This window comes from Dicentrarchus labrax, unplaced genomic scaffold, assembly GCF_905237075.1.
Source record: "Dicentrarchus labrax unplaced genomic scaffold, dlabrax2021, whole genome shotgun sequence".
Classification (NCBI taxonomy): Eukaryota; Metazoa; Chordata; class Actinopteri; family Moronidae; genus Dicentrarchus; species Dicentrarchus labrax.
In genome coordinates this window covers 3,409,738-3,424,747 of record NW_026136706.1, presented here as the reverse complement: position 1 = coordinate 3,424,747, position 15,010 = coordinate 3,409,738, and the positions used below count along the sequence as shown (strand labels likewise).

Genomic DNA, 15,010 nt, shown 5'->3' with positions numbered 1-15,010 from the left:
GAGCGTGGCTTAATGGTAAGTATGTTTCTATTCTCAAGACATTGGACAGAACCCCATTGGCAGGAGCAGTCCCTGAACTTAGCATGATGGAGTCCAGAGGACCACGGGGCATGAAAAGCTGTGTATCCCTCTGTGTAGTTTCACTGCAAGGTGAGGATGAACATGGAGATAGCCTAAAAACACATCAAGCGGACGATGGATGAAGCCCACATCCAGAGAAGGTTGGACGATGAGCACACCCTATGCACACCCAGGAGCAGCCGCAGGTCCCCCCAACCATCAAGAGGATGATTTTTTCCTCAGCACAGTCGGCAGAAATCACAAGTCTAAGCTTTTGTGAGCATTCAGAGAAACTAAAGAGATATAGTCCAAAGTATACTGGAGCACACTTGTTAACAGTGGCAGGACAAAAGAGAATATACATCAAATTAAATAAAATAAAATGTGAGTATAGTCATATCAGTGTGAATTGTTATGGGTCCTGCAGACTCTGCTGTGTCTGCATACACTGGTAAGTTATAAATGGACTGGTTAAAAAATGAAAAGAAGAAAATTCAAATTTAAAGAGTAGGAAAGAAAATCAACAAAAAATACAATAATGCTTGGCATCTTTTTATTTTCAGCTAATTATATCAAACAATATGTATCCTAACTGTCTACAGAAATGTTTTTTCACATTGTGGAACATTAAACATTAATTCAATCTACTCTGGATGTTGACTGAACCCAAGTGAACTCATGTTCAAGGATCTCCATTAAAATTAGAGTTACTTCTTTGAATGTCTGCCAATACATTTGATTTTAAACACTTTGATTTTGAGTGTTTGAACATGAGTGTTTGCAACCAAACAAGCCATTTACAGGAGGGAGACAAACTGGTACTATTTCTGTATGTCTATGAAGTTAGAAGTTAGTCTAGTTGGTATATTTAAATGTCCCTACCTTACATTAAAACAGTAAGGCTTGTGGTGCTTTCACAGCACTTAAAGGCACCCTCCACTTTTTGTGTACACTGTAAAAGGTCTTACTTACAGTTTGAATATTTCAGCTTCAATGTGCAGAATTATGTGTGTGCAGAAAGATTTCACATCCACACGCTAAAGTTTCACAAGCAGCCAGATTTTTAAATTTTCATGGACAGGCAAACAGGGCTCCAAAAAATCCCTTGAACTTATGGGGCCCTATCTTGCCGATCTGAAACGCAAGTATCAAACGCAAAACGCAAGTAGCTTTGTGGGCGGATCTCGGGTGCTGTTGCTATTATGCCGGCGGGATAAATTACTCTTGCGCCTGGCGCAAATCTAAAATGGGTTGGTCTGAAGTAGCTACATTAGTCATAGGTGTTGTTTAATAAACCAATCAGAGCGTCATCTCACATTCCCTTTAAAAGCAGGCGCGCTTGTTCCATGGCGGATTGCTATTATAACGGCGGATTGGCCAGGCGCACGCCAGGAGCGGTTCACAGCCGAGGAGACCGACGTTCTCATCAGGGCCGTAAAATACCAGGAAGTGACATTATTGACATGAAATAAATGTAACACAGCCATACAATAAATCAAAACAATGTAACGCAGCTTCGCAGGAAGAAGACCCTGGCCTCTGGAGCAGTGCGCACGGGCCGAGCAGTGCGCAAGGGCCAACTGAGGAGGGAGCGGGGCAAACACCAAGGAGCAGAGGATCCAGACCCACTACACGCCGGAGGACCACCCGTTCCTGCAGCAAACCGGGTTTGACATGCTGGAGCGGGAGCTGTCCGGGATACGGCAAAGTATTAATGCCCGTCTTGACCGGGTGGCGATGTTGCTGCTGCCTCTCGGGCGCATCCCCTCGAGTCTGCGCCCTTAAAATGCATCTGAATAAGCGCCACTGACTTTAGACTAGGTTTTTCCTGGTCTGTGGCGGAATTGTTTTCTGAAACAGCAAAATAGCACCAGGGAACGTTTGCGCCGGAACACGCCTCCTCTTTTTGCTGAACCGCCCCCCTGGAGCGCAAGTTCATTCACTAATTTAAGGACGTGCGTCGGTGGAGGGAAAATTCCAATGTGCGTCGAGTGCAAAATAGGAATTATACAAGCGCCAGTGTACAAAGTCAATTGCGCTGAGTGCAAGATAGAGCCCATGATTTTCCCTGTTTTCCAGACTCTCCGCTGACAGTCTGGAGGCCGTCTTGTTTTTCTGATGGTTTGTATCCTGTGCCTAGCCTTGAGTTTCTCTGCAACCAGACTGAAAAGAGGCTGTGTTAAGAATGGCCTGGGGTTATCATAGCCCTGATCAACCAAACTCTATTCAGAAGCATTTTAAAAGTTGTCATCTAGCGCACAGACCCGACGAACTATGATAGTTATTTAGTTAGTTAGTAGTTATTTTGGCATCATTTTGATCTGTTTATTGAGATTAAGTCCTTGTGCATGTAACATGAGTAAATTCAAATTAACCCACGGGTAAATTTGCATGAGTAATGCGAGGCAGATGCTTGCTTCGCCCTCTGTGGGAACGCAACTTTACTCTAGTATTTTGCGTGGGAAGCACCGTCAGCCAGCTTAATTCTGCCCCCCCCAACACACACACACAGACTACCATTTTCCTCCCCTCTCATTCCTCCCATGTCCTCCCGCCTACTCCTCCCGGTGGTATTTCAGATGCTGTGGCTCCATCACGTATGAATATATCAGAAACAGCTTTATTACCTCGGTCAAGCCACAGGGTGCAGCTTTAGCGATAAGCATGCAAATTAAATGATGTTTATTCTGTTTTGTATGGTACACAATGCATATACAGTGTATTGTGCTTAGTGGTCCTGAGGGCAACCGCTGCCTAACACCAATTACCATCAAGGGATGCAAACAACAATGAACAGACAGGTGGCAATGGATGATGGTGTTTGTGAGGACATGATTGTTTTCAACATGTAAAAAATGATCGCAGAAATATGGAGACAAAGAGCCTGTGAGGGAGGCAGTAGACACATTTTCAAAGCAAGAGGAATGACATGGTTCCCTCTGGTCCTGGACCTGGTCTGGGCTGTGATGAGAGCTGGCTAAGACAGTGGGGGGGGGGGGCTTTGGCTGAACCCAGGCCAGCTATGATGCATCACTCATCCAGCACCAAGGTCCATCTGGAAGGCCTGTGACCACAGCTCACCACTGAGGCCCTGGCCGACGACAGAGCTTGTTAGCCAGCCGTGCCGCTCCGTCCCCAGGGCTGCTTTGGGTGTCCAGTACAGTAGAGTGTGTGTATTCATGTAAGGGTAGAAATAAAAAAACATAAAAAACACATGAACAGATTGAGAAACAGGTCATGCGTTCCCGAAAAATATGCACAGTTTCGAACACACACATAAACTATCCACATGTACATCGCCACACGCAAAGTTACACACACACACACACACACACACACACACACAGTGTGTCATGGGGCTACTTTCAGCCTCCAAAGTAGGTTTATTAGACACACCACAGATGGACTATCTGTATCCTGTCCAACTGAAATCACTGTCAGTGTCACTCAAAGCTAAAAGCAGAGTGAATCAGTAGGTGGCAGATTGCAGATAGGCACACACAGCACTTGCATGGGATGTCTAATTTGCTAGTGATGCTAATAGCCTTGCTTAATCCGTTTTAGCATTACAAAGTAATTATTACCATTTCACAGCCTGCTGACAGTGGAGACAGCCAAGTATAGAATGTGACATTGTCTAATATCATGGCGATGAACGTGTCCCCAGCTACACTGTTGTGCTGCGGTTTGTTCTGTGGCAATTAAAAGTGTATGAATACACAGACAAATGTAAATGACTATCAGCAATACCCCACCAGCAGAGATTTGAGAGCCTCAGTGAGGTGATGGGTCTGATTCGGTAGCAGTCCAGTTCATGCCAAAGATATTGTGGTTGAGGTTCCAAGCCATTTCGTTGCCTAGTACCTTTACTTGTGCAATGACAATAAAGTTGAATCTAATCTAAAAATGTCTTTATGGACCTGCTTTGTGCAAGAAACCACCTGGAAAGGGTATCCACATACTATCCGCCATGTTGTATACCTTTATGTTCCCTGGCCATCGGGGAAACAGCACCATCACCTTGTCCACAGCTAAATTTACATTATCCGTATTACCCAAAGATGGGAAGAAATCTGTCCTGTAGAACCTTTTACATGTTGAAAATAAAATATGGTCATTAAATTCAATTAAAATAAAGTTTATAATTTGCAAAAATAGAGGAACACAGTTTAGTCCAGTTTTAACAGACAGATGGACATCTTTTTAAGGCTGTTCCAAGAACACACTGAGATTTAGGGTAAGGAAAAAGTAAAAGCCACAAGCCTCTGCTCCATGAAGTCCATTTTATGTCCTGAAATCTCCTTTATTACTAAATCCTCATGTTCCGATCACATTATGAGCGACTTGCCAACAAACAACCAACTATGACACACTAAAGGTCGAGCAATCCACCCACGAGGCTGATAGAAAGCCACGTAACTGCCCTGCGTATATCTGAATCTCTTGCTAACTTGTACATGAATACATTAAACAATACTGCCATAGGACTTCTTAATTTACAACAACACACTATGTATTCTGTGTGTATTTGGAGTAGCACTTCATGGTGAAGAGAGCAGGGATCGGGTAAAGTTTTCTACTACTAATATCTAAATTATTTAATCCCCTTACAGGACTCGCATATTAAGCTATTTTGTATTTGTTTGAATTTATATTGTGTTTTTCTTTATAATCTCTCAGCACCATACATGATTGATGAATCATAGCAGGGTTATGTTTCTAATTCTCATTCCTGATTTATCTAAAAGCCTGTTCAGTCCTCCACGTTGTCCTAGAACTGCATCTGAAGAGGCTGAAAGGCTTACTCTGGAAAAGTGCGTATATAAAAAAACACTGAAGAGGTTCATTATGGAAGATGATAAATACTTTGAGTATCTTATTTGTGGACACGCTGCATTGTGAGAACACCGTTCCTGAACCATCTGCTGGAGCTTGTTTTGAGGTTCTATCTTCCTGTATGTATTTGAAAGGGTCCGCATGTTATCCATTTGGAAATGACTCGAGACAGACGATACAATTCACCAAACAGGTACTTGGCAAAGAGGACATATTCAACTTTTATGGCAGGAAGCTGCATGAAGGCAAGAGAGAGAATTTGTCATCAGTTTATGGTGACCAGACGTTCCAGTTTGTGTGTTTCAAGCTTGTCGTCCCGATTGGCAACAAGTATCTGCAAAACTGAAATGTCCAATACCAACAATTAAAACAATAACTACAATATTACGCTTGTTTTTCAAGGCTATGACAAACAGAACATGTATGCTCTTTCCTTCAGCAGATACTGGGCAACGAAAATACTGCATTCACGAACAAAGACCATGGCAATGAGATATGCAATCAGAATGGTTTATTGCAAATAAAGGATAAAAGTGAACCAACGTAATAAACTGTAGGAGGGATGAAGGGATTGCGGTTGAGGGATGGGGAGGAAGGTTGTGGTATGAAGGGATGGCGGGAGACATCAGGATCTTGGATGGATGGATTTGGAGATGGACTGTGGCTGGCAGCAAGAAGATGGGAGGGAACGGTGTCTTTGTTCCCAAACTGAGTTATATAACCTAATTTCATGGCGTCTGTGGGGTTTAATGGTGCACTCAGTAGGTGTGTGATAAACACTGAAAGAATTGTCCCCCATCCTGATGGAAACATGCGTGGAGGAGCACATACATATGTGGGTGCATGAACATGAGGTAGGCATATAGGAACTCAAGGGTCCCAGTTTGGGGGTTTGAAAATATGGTCACCCTACATCAGCTCAGCAATCTAATGTATCCCTTGTTTTGCTTGATGAACACAGAGGGGACGGAGTTATGTTTGGTGAAATCCGTACTATCTCTGTCCATTAGCTAGCTTAGCTTAATGGCTTCTGTGGAAGTCCCAAGGAGCCCTGCAGCCAGGAGCGTATGGAGGGATGAAGCCACACGAACAAACGAATAATGTTTTCCCAAACAGACCAACTATGAGGAGGAATACCTCTTAAGTGCCTTTTCTGTCCAGCTCTGCAGCTCTTTTCATCTCTCGCTCTTTCTCATCTCTTCCTCTCACTGTGGGGAAGATGAAAGGAGACACTGGCACTGGCTGTGAACTTCAGTAGACATGAAGATAGTATTTATTCTGTGTGTGGGGTGTGTGGGTGCCTCTTTATTGATTTTTACACATACTGCTCAAATAACTTTTTGTTTATACCACTTTGGGGACAATTTGGAATAGTAGGTTCATCTAGTTTATGCAGGACAATAATTGGAACAACTTCTGCCAGTCCACTATCAGTGACTGAGGACGGTTGCCATTATGTCTTAAATCATTTTATATCTGAGGCTTGTTGGTGAACATGACGAGTATTTTTGTGTTACTCAGGATAATTTGCAAAGATCTGTTGTCTGTTTATGTAAGTCGTCCCACGGTGCTTCCCCTCGAGCTCCTATTGAATAAAACAACCCTGTATCCTAAAAAACTTGCATTTATATACTGCTATTTTATAACAGCAAATTTACTTTAAGAGAACTGTAAAGCCACTGGGAATCAGTTTTTCACCAACCAAATGAGGAAACTTGAATTTATATGCAAAGATCGCAAAATACTTCTAGTAAAAAGTATCAACCCTGTCTCAGTATCAAATTGTCAAATACTTCCACTAGTGGCCCTCCATTTCAAAGTATGATGCTGTAAGGTAGACACACCCGCCGTTAAAGTCAGGTGACGTGGTATAAAGAGTCGGGGTGTGCATTTCTCCCTTCTATGACGATCCGATATGTATTTACATACATGGGCTATAATACGATTCAGACAACGTCTCCTTGTTCTTTCTGCGAAACCGTTTACATTTCACAAGAGTGGAGACGCTGTTAGCAGCAAAGCTTCAGTCAAACTGATTCAGAACTTCAGAATTCGACCATCGACCAGTTCACGGTATAATTAGATCAATCCAGGAGTCCACATCTATAACGTTAAAAAACGATTTCCGACTTGCAACAGTAAATATTTACACCCCTAATAAAGAGAGATAAAGTCTGCGTAGAAGGATTTCAACCAAGGAGGCCACTGTTCATGTCCCCGTGTGAAACCAAAAGTTATCAATTTATTGTAAGCAACGTAAAAGTTCACTTATGTAGTTAAGTTACACGAAGGTACGTTATGTAAGTTTCGTTTACTTAAATGAACTTGTAACATACATTATTTACCTGATGTAACTTAAGTATTTTTTGTGCGTAAACCAAATTATGACTGTTCCATAACTTTATTTTGAAACTGGACGTTGCTATTTACATTCACGATACAATGTAAACTCACACTGCTCACAGCGGTTTATATTGAAATAATGAATCATTTTCAGATATTGAGCCTTCCGGGGTCTGCAGGCAGCATAAAACAGTTGTATAAAACAGAAATGTTGCCAAAACCACATTGAAAACTAATTTTTGTCCTAGAAATATATATTTTAAAAAAAACCTTGAGACTCCAGAGGTTTGACAGCTGGATATTTCCGAGTTAAAAAAACAATCTGTATCCCAGCTGTCCTGATGATTTCCTGTAATATTTTGTATCTGAGTGGATCTGTCGTGGCAGGAAGGTTTGGACAGGATTAAGACATACAAATGTGGTTTTCAGTCATAAGAAGCACCTGTGAGTACTCTGCCATTTTATTGTCATGATATCATACATACTATTTTTGTTTTGGTGTTTAAAATGCGTCTTTGCTTCTATAACCTTTTCAGTGTAAACCTCAAATTCTGCTTTGGCGCCTCAGGAAACGAGGAACTGGTAAATGTTTACTTCTATGAGACACTGATGATTTCATTAATTTTCACAAAATGAGTTGCACAGATAATAGCAGTTGCTGGCCTCTTAATTACAGTTCCTGAAGTCCCTACATAATACTATTTCCATATGAATAGGACCATAATGTAGTAAATTATTAGACACCTCGCACGTCTTTTATTCAGATTTCAGCCCCTCAGGGCCAGTGTTTTTCCAACACGAAAAAGTGCAGAGCCCCTAAAATTCTTCCTATTTGCGTGGGTCTTTGCCAATACAAATCGTTTTGCTGATTATTTTCCAGGGATTAGGGGTATTTTTCCGGTAGAATGTAATAACCCCTGTATATTTTAACCTCCTTTTAATCAGTGGGGAAAAGGAACAATCAGTTACATCACTGAGATGGAGAGCGCTGGTTTCCCCCCAAGCCAAAGTGTACTGCTTATTTATCCAGCATCTAAGGCTCGCCTGGTTTATTTTATCTGACTGAGTGAAATTCCAGTATCAGCCCAAGTTCTGTGGGGCAGCAGGCCTCGTCTGGCCCCTTCCTGTCTTAGCAGATGTGGAGGAGTGGATCGGTGGTGGTGTTGGTGATGTGAGTGTGTAGTGAGGTGGGGGGAGAACCTACCTACTGTGGTTTTAATAGTGGAAATGTTTCAGACTCGCAGTAATTGGATCATTTAAAGGCCTGGTGACAGACACAACCCCAAACAGGCAAACGGTTTGGTGAAAGACACTACGGAGAATGAATGAGAGCTAAAAATCAAGTGCATGTAATATTAATAAGGAAAACCTCTTTAAATACTATTACAGAGTTTTTGGTTTTCATGTATGTCTTCATGTATTTCATCAAGGTCATAAGCTGGAGAAAGGATTGGCTTAAAAGAGTAACCATGCTTGAGTAAGTTTAGGGTTTCATACTTGTGTTACTGCTCAATTATTCACCTGCACACATATAAGGACACAGAGATGGATTATTGTAAATGACAATTCTTGTGAAAGACTCAAAGGAGACTAAACACACTACAAAGACATGAAAATGCCCACGAAGAGACTCATAAAGCCACAAAGACACATAGAAAATATGTTGTTTCTCGTTCTTTTGTGCGTCTCTTACTCTGGTGAAAGAGGTGGGGGGCCATTAACATGTCTGAGCCCAGGGGCCCATTGGCTCATAATCCATAAGTACATGCAAAAAACATTTAAACATATGTATGCACACACTGGCTTGCAAAAAGTGAATGCGCACTCATGCTGGGGATGCTAATTTACTTCTACTACTAACTCGACTAAAGATTAATCAATGAAGCCCCAGCAGAGCTCATAAACCTTCATAACAAACAACTCAAGGCCTTCAGCTGTCGAATAAATTAACAAATAGTGATCAGTTCACTGATTCCGGGACCAGAATAACTGCAGTAATAATGTAAATGTAAAATAAAAGGACAATATTCACACATTATTCACTTTGATGTATTACCTGTCTGAAAACCTAAGTGAGTGCGTTATGCATTGCACATGTCAACACCATATCCTGCTTTCTCAACCATCCACTGAGAGGAGCCTTCAGTGTCTTTCCTTGCTCTTCTTTCAATGGGAAAAAAATGACAGTTCTGTTATAACGGCTCGAAAAACAGTTCCTAAAGAGGCATCAAACAGTCACTTCTCACTCACATCGTTGCACACACCTAGCATAAACCACGCCCGCAGCTCAGGCCTCAGTTCCAGTAGTCCCTCATTGGTCTGTAGCCACTGTGTTCGGACACGAGTGCACAGCTTGAAGGCTGGCAAGATAGACTCTGACTCCAGCTGCCTCACATGGAACGTGGAGAGCGTGGTGGAAATGTGATTTTTCTGTTTGTTTCATGTATCAGTTTGAAGAATGTTACGGCCTCTTCATCGCTCCACACAGTTTTTGTCTGCGGCCATTTGTCATCTCACCAGTGAAGAGGAAACTTCAGTGGATGATGTTTGCATCAATGCTTCATGTACGTCATGATTTATTCGCTAACACTTTATTACAATACACCAACCCAACATTTTTATGTTTCTAGTTTTCCAATTGAAATGCACATCAGAACAGGTGGATGGATACATACGTGCTGAAATAACAGAACGTGACTTCTTTGGGGAATTAGTGCTACCAATAGCAAGCTAGGCTAACTAACGTTCCAAGTGGAATGCAAACTTGAATGGACAAATAGCGTGGCTGAGAGCTAACAGGTAAATTATCACTCTGTATCGTTGACGTTCTTCAGCAGGGCAGCCTGTTTCCTGGTGACGTAGTCCTTCAGATGTCAATCAGCTACTGCCATGGGGAAGTTGCTGCCTGTTTACGCACACATGTCCAAAAATAGTTGGATCCTCTTCTGATAACTGCAAGAATATACACAGTAGCTGCAGTGTCATTATAGTTAATATGTCCTCAGAACGAGCATGAGGAGAATTCAGTGAAACTCTCCCCTGCTCCTGTAAATGGTAGTTAAACCGGTCCCTCGTGCACAAATTGATTGGTTTTTGCTCTTTTTACATTCTCGTCTGATTTGCCTGTTGATTGCAGGAGCAGTAAAGGTTGATGAAGGGCTCAGGCTGTTTGGACATCCTGATTGGTATCAAAGCCACGGGGTCCAACCACACACACACACACACATACACAGCAGGTGGGGTGGGGGGTTGCATGCATGCAGCCTGGGATGAAACTGTGCAAATATATTGGCATAATAACTCATTCAACACCTCTTTCACTGCTGTGAAATCAAAGCACTTAACTGAATAGACAAAGAACAAATTCAGATTCCCTTCGCACTGTCAATTTTAATTTTCTTTTTGTTTTCTTCACCCTGATGCGTCAAACTATAATCAGCCTATTGTCCCTGTGCTCGTCCACATTGGGTCCCAAATTAATTTCTCTATCCTCCCCATGCCAAATATGGGCTGGGAAGTCTTTGATCTGTATTAGTGAAGTGTTAAATCTGTTTGATCTCTTCGATTAGCCCCCAACTTGGTGTCTAGACATCAAGGCCAGCGGGTTAGGAGCTCCCTTACTCTCTTTTTTCTGTCTGCTCTGCAAGTCTCGGCTCTAATAACCCCTCAAGGATGCACTGCATACTTCAAAACACACTCAGCAATGGGACAGAGAGAAAATGATCCAAAGTGTGTTTAATTGCACTTCTAATTATTCTGAACGATAACATCACTTGACCTTCTAAAATCTACATGGGGGGAAAAAATAAAGAATGTATCAGTCAGTAAATGGAGACATCCTTGAATATGAAAATAACACAGTTTGCCAAACAATAACACGCTTTTGCTTTCCTCTATAACAAATCTTGCATTAAAACCTCAAACAGTGACTGCCAACCTGCGCATTTCACCCAGAAATATTTATTTCTTGTCTGCCTCAGTTTACAATTCTTCCACAAAAGTTGGGAATTTCATGCTTTTTTTTATGCCGAACACTAACTTCATGGTGTAACAGAAGAAAAACATGTCGACATGGATGTAGCATTAAAGTTTCTGACACTGAGTGTTACTGCAGTATCCTTTCCCCGGCCTTCGCTTCTTCTTGTGGGTGTCAGGTGATTGACAAGAAGCAGAGCGTAGCATAATGTATTGAAGTAAAAAGGAATAACTCAACCTGAGCACAGTCAAAATATGCTGCCAAAACAAACTTAAGCATTCATAGTTAGTCTTATGGATTATGTAGCTCTGAAGGGAGGAGAACAAGTCCTTGTGTTAGCTGTAACTCAGACTGTGTGCAGACAGCAGCAGGATTAATGGAGAAAATAGGGGCAACACTCACGATTGGAGAACACATTGGCCAACACATATTGCCCTGCCTGATGATCAGTGTTCACTCATACTGGTTGGTGTCCCCACCCTAAATAAGACTGTCCTCCGACCACTTAAACTGGGCATACGCTGTACGATTTGAGCCAGTTACTGAGATGCACGATTCATTTGAGAGTCGGCCCGAATTTCAGCTTCGTCAGGCATTGTTTGCCATGCAGTGTACAGGGGGTAGCGGGGACCAATCAACTGCCCCGAAGGTCTGATGTTTGGGGGAATTTCTGATTTTTGGTTGGCCGAAAGTTTGTGCCGTTTGTCTTGCAGCGTCTGTGCGAACTGTCTGAAAGTGCCATGGATGGAAAATATGGAGGCTGGTCGAGGTGTGGCTACAACTTGTGTGCCTCCGTGATCACAACCGATATGAATGAGAGGAAGTTCCTAAACGGAGGCACAGTCGGTACACAAGGCGGCATGAATGATCACGGCAGTTTGCCTTGTTAGCAACAAGAGACAGAATGGTTCACCGGGGTCTAAGGACCAATATACGTTCTATTTTACACGAGCAGTGTGAGCACTCAGGTCGTGGCTTGAGGATTGGACCCAAACTTCTCCTCTTGTGTGTTGTTGTTCACTTCATGTCCTTCATTTTCACCTATATCTTGTTATCCTTCCCCTCACCTGTGTATTTAGTCTTGTGTTGCCTTGTTTCTGCTGTTTTCCCTGCACTGACCTGTTGGATTTTTCACTTTTGCTTTTGGCACTTTTTACCAGAGCCCAGCACTGAACAGAAGACAAAGTTAGAAACTAGCTTGTGAACATAGCAGAGCATTTAGCAGCTAAACAACCGGACCAAATCGGAGCTAAAGGAAGAGTGAATATGGACTTACATTCATCAGGTGGACACTATGGCACTTTCACCATCACAATGTATGAGGCGTTAACGTCAGGTGTTGTGTTTTCCTAGCTTGTTTTAGCTTCGCTGCCCCTAAATAGCCACAGAATAAATGAATTCAGCTTTAACTGCAAAAGTACAATTCAAATTGACCAAGTGTTTTGGCTATCAAAGAAGCTATTGTGTGAACTCTAATTTAATGATTATGAAAGCATTAGTCATCCACTTCACCCACCAGGAAACCAACAGCGTGCCAGTGACAAAGAAAATATCACCTTCAGGCTAACACAAAAGCCTTGTGCTTGCTGAGTCCTGATTTTCATGTTAAATCTCACAGCAGAAAAACTCACATAACTGTTTAGAAATGTGTTAACCCCACTCAGAAACTTCAAGAGTAGGAGGTTAATTGTCTCTACTACTACCACTAATAATAAGATATTAGTAGTTGGATAACCTCGCGTCACACTCGTAACGTTTGGGGAGCAGGCCGTTAGCTCTGTGAAGTATGTTACACCTCATACAGCTAACCAGCTTCTTCTGTAAAAAAAGGCAGCTTGTTATTGTTTTTGTTGTTGTCACCCTAATCATTTTTTTTTCAGTTGGCAAAACTTATGATTAGAAAACGCTCATGTGCATTGTTTAAAGCTAATGTCGGAGAAGGTATCCAACCAAAACAATGCCTTTTAGCTTTTCAGGTAATGTATCTGTACTTTATGTCAGTATTTATTTTCATTTCATTTGTAACATTTACACAAATATTTGTACTCTTTTACTCCTTGTTACTTCAGGTTTTAAAGCATTTGAGGGGGATTATCGACTATTATTATTTTTTGCATCATTACCTGGCTTCCCAACATCCCATCCATATCTCAGATGACAGATGTAACAGGACAAAAAATATGTAAAATACGAAACAGACTCGACTCTAATTGAACTTTCCTTTGGCTTTGCACAGAAGGAGCCAGTAGAATGTCCCTCAGAGAAACCAACTGAGTCCTTTAGACATTGAGTACATTTCAGAGCCTGTACTTTTACTGAATCAGTACTTCTACTTTTACTGTACTAAAAATGTGTGTACCTTTGCCACCTCTGCGGGCAGGGAGACGGGCAGGTAGGACAGCCAATCCTTTCATCCGGGCTGAATGAATGAGATGATTGGCTGGGCTCGTTACGGGCCTGCGACAGCCACAGATACAGATTTTATTCATCTTTTTTTCAGAGCATATAATTTATTCATTGCCGTCGGGATGTAGAGGGAATTTCAACAAATACAATAAAAAATGCCTCAGAAATACACAAGGCTGGAGGAATTGTTTACTGATTCATCAACCCAAAATCTAATTCGGACTGCCCGGCGTAATAACCCTGTACTTACATCTTGAGAGCGACCGTCCCCCAGTGATGATCCGACATTTGAAAGGGGTTAGCATGTCACAGTTGGAGGCCTTTCGCAGGATTCTGTGAAAAACAGCAAGTCTTTCAGTCCGGCCTAAAAGTACACAGGGGGAGAAAAAAGTGTCAAACAGTAGAGGAGCGCTGACTGAATACTTTATGACTCGCAGAAAGAGCAGCAGCAGGTTCCCACCGCCATAGTAACAACTGTGAAAAATTCAATTCCTCCTGCCTTTCCCACTCAGAGTGCGGAGGATTAAGGCTCGAGAGGCGCACCCGGCTACCCGCTGGTCCTGTTCGGCTCTCTCACAAGTCCCAACATACAGGAGCCATTCAGAGTGTGGCCATTCTTAATGCCTGACTTATGCCCATGCTGCCATTTTAGTGACATCTGCACAGCATCCAGTTTAAACTGCCTTTCCATCTTCCTCCTCTGCTGTTGTTTTTCTCCTCCCCTCCTCCTCTGTTATTAAATCTAATCGGGATGACACGTCTCACCTTTTTCATCCCTCCTTTGTGCTGCGTTTTCTTCTTCTCTGGCGTCGGCCACGGGGAGCAAAGCGAGGTCGACCTGTGTGTTTACATTAGTGCGGTGCCTCCTCCCTGCTGCGGTATTGATGTGGCATTATGGAGCCTGGGACTGAAGAGGCACAGAGAGGTAGACAGAGGAGAGAGAGAGAGGCTAAAAAGATGAGTTTTCAGTGTGCTTAACAGAGCCGAGGGTCTATGGGACTGTAGTTGGTCCCCCTCTGAGCTTTTTTTTTTTCCCCCTGCCTAGCACCTAATAGGACTGGACTGGATGAGAGTAAAAAGAGATTAAAGGTACTGAGTGTGTGTGTTAGTGTGTGTGAGTGTGTGTGTGTCTGCTGGATTTCGCAGACAACAGCATCCCTACTGGTCATTCCCAGAGCTGAGTGCTGCAGATGATCAAAAGATGGATTTTTTTTTTCTAATACAGTTTCCACAGAGCTGTCATTCCCATGATGCAAATACTATTGGGTTAAAGTGATGTGTCCCAGTTACTCCAGTTAGACTGTCCTGGTGTTTATTCACAGACTGATTGACAGGTTCCAGACTAGACAGGGCCCATGAGGCCACTGAGACACTTTGATAATTTTCCAT

At 42.4% G+C, this 15,010-nt stretch overlaps 1 long non-coding RNA gene across 1 annotated transcript; it reads right to left on the bottom strand.

Annotated features, from left to right (window-relative positions):
• Positions 1 to 638: 638 nt before the first annotated feature.
• On the bottom strand, positions 639 to 14,604 carry LOC127365179 (uncharacterized). Its single transcript, XR_007885141.1, has 3 exons — positions 14,387 to 14,604; positions 13,872 to 13,985; positions 639 to 3,204 (listed from the first exon to the last, which is right to left on the bottom strand). It is a non-coding gene; the product is annotated as an uncharacterized LOC127365179 (long non-coding RNA).
• Positions 14,605 to 15,010: the final 406 nt, after the last annotated feature.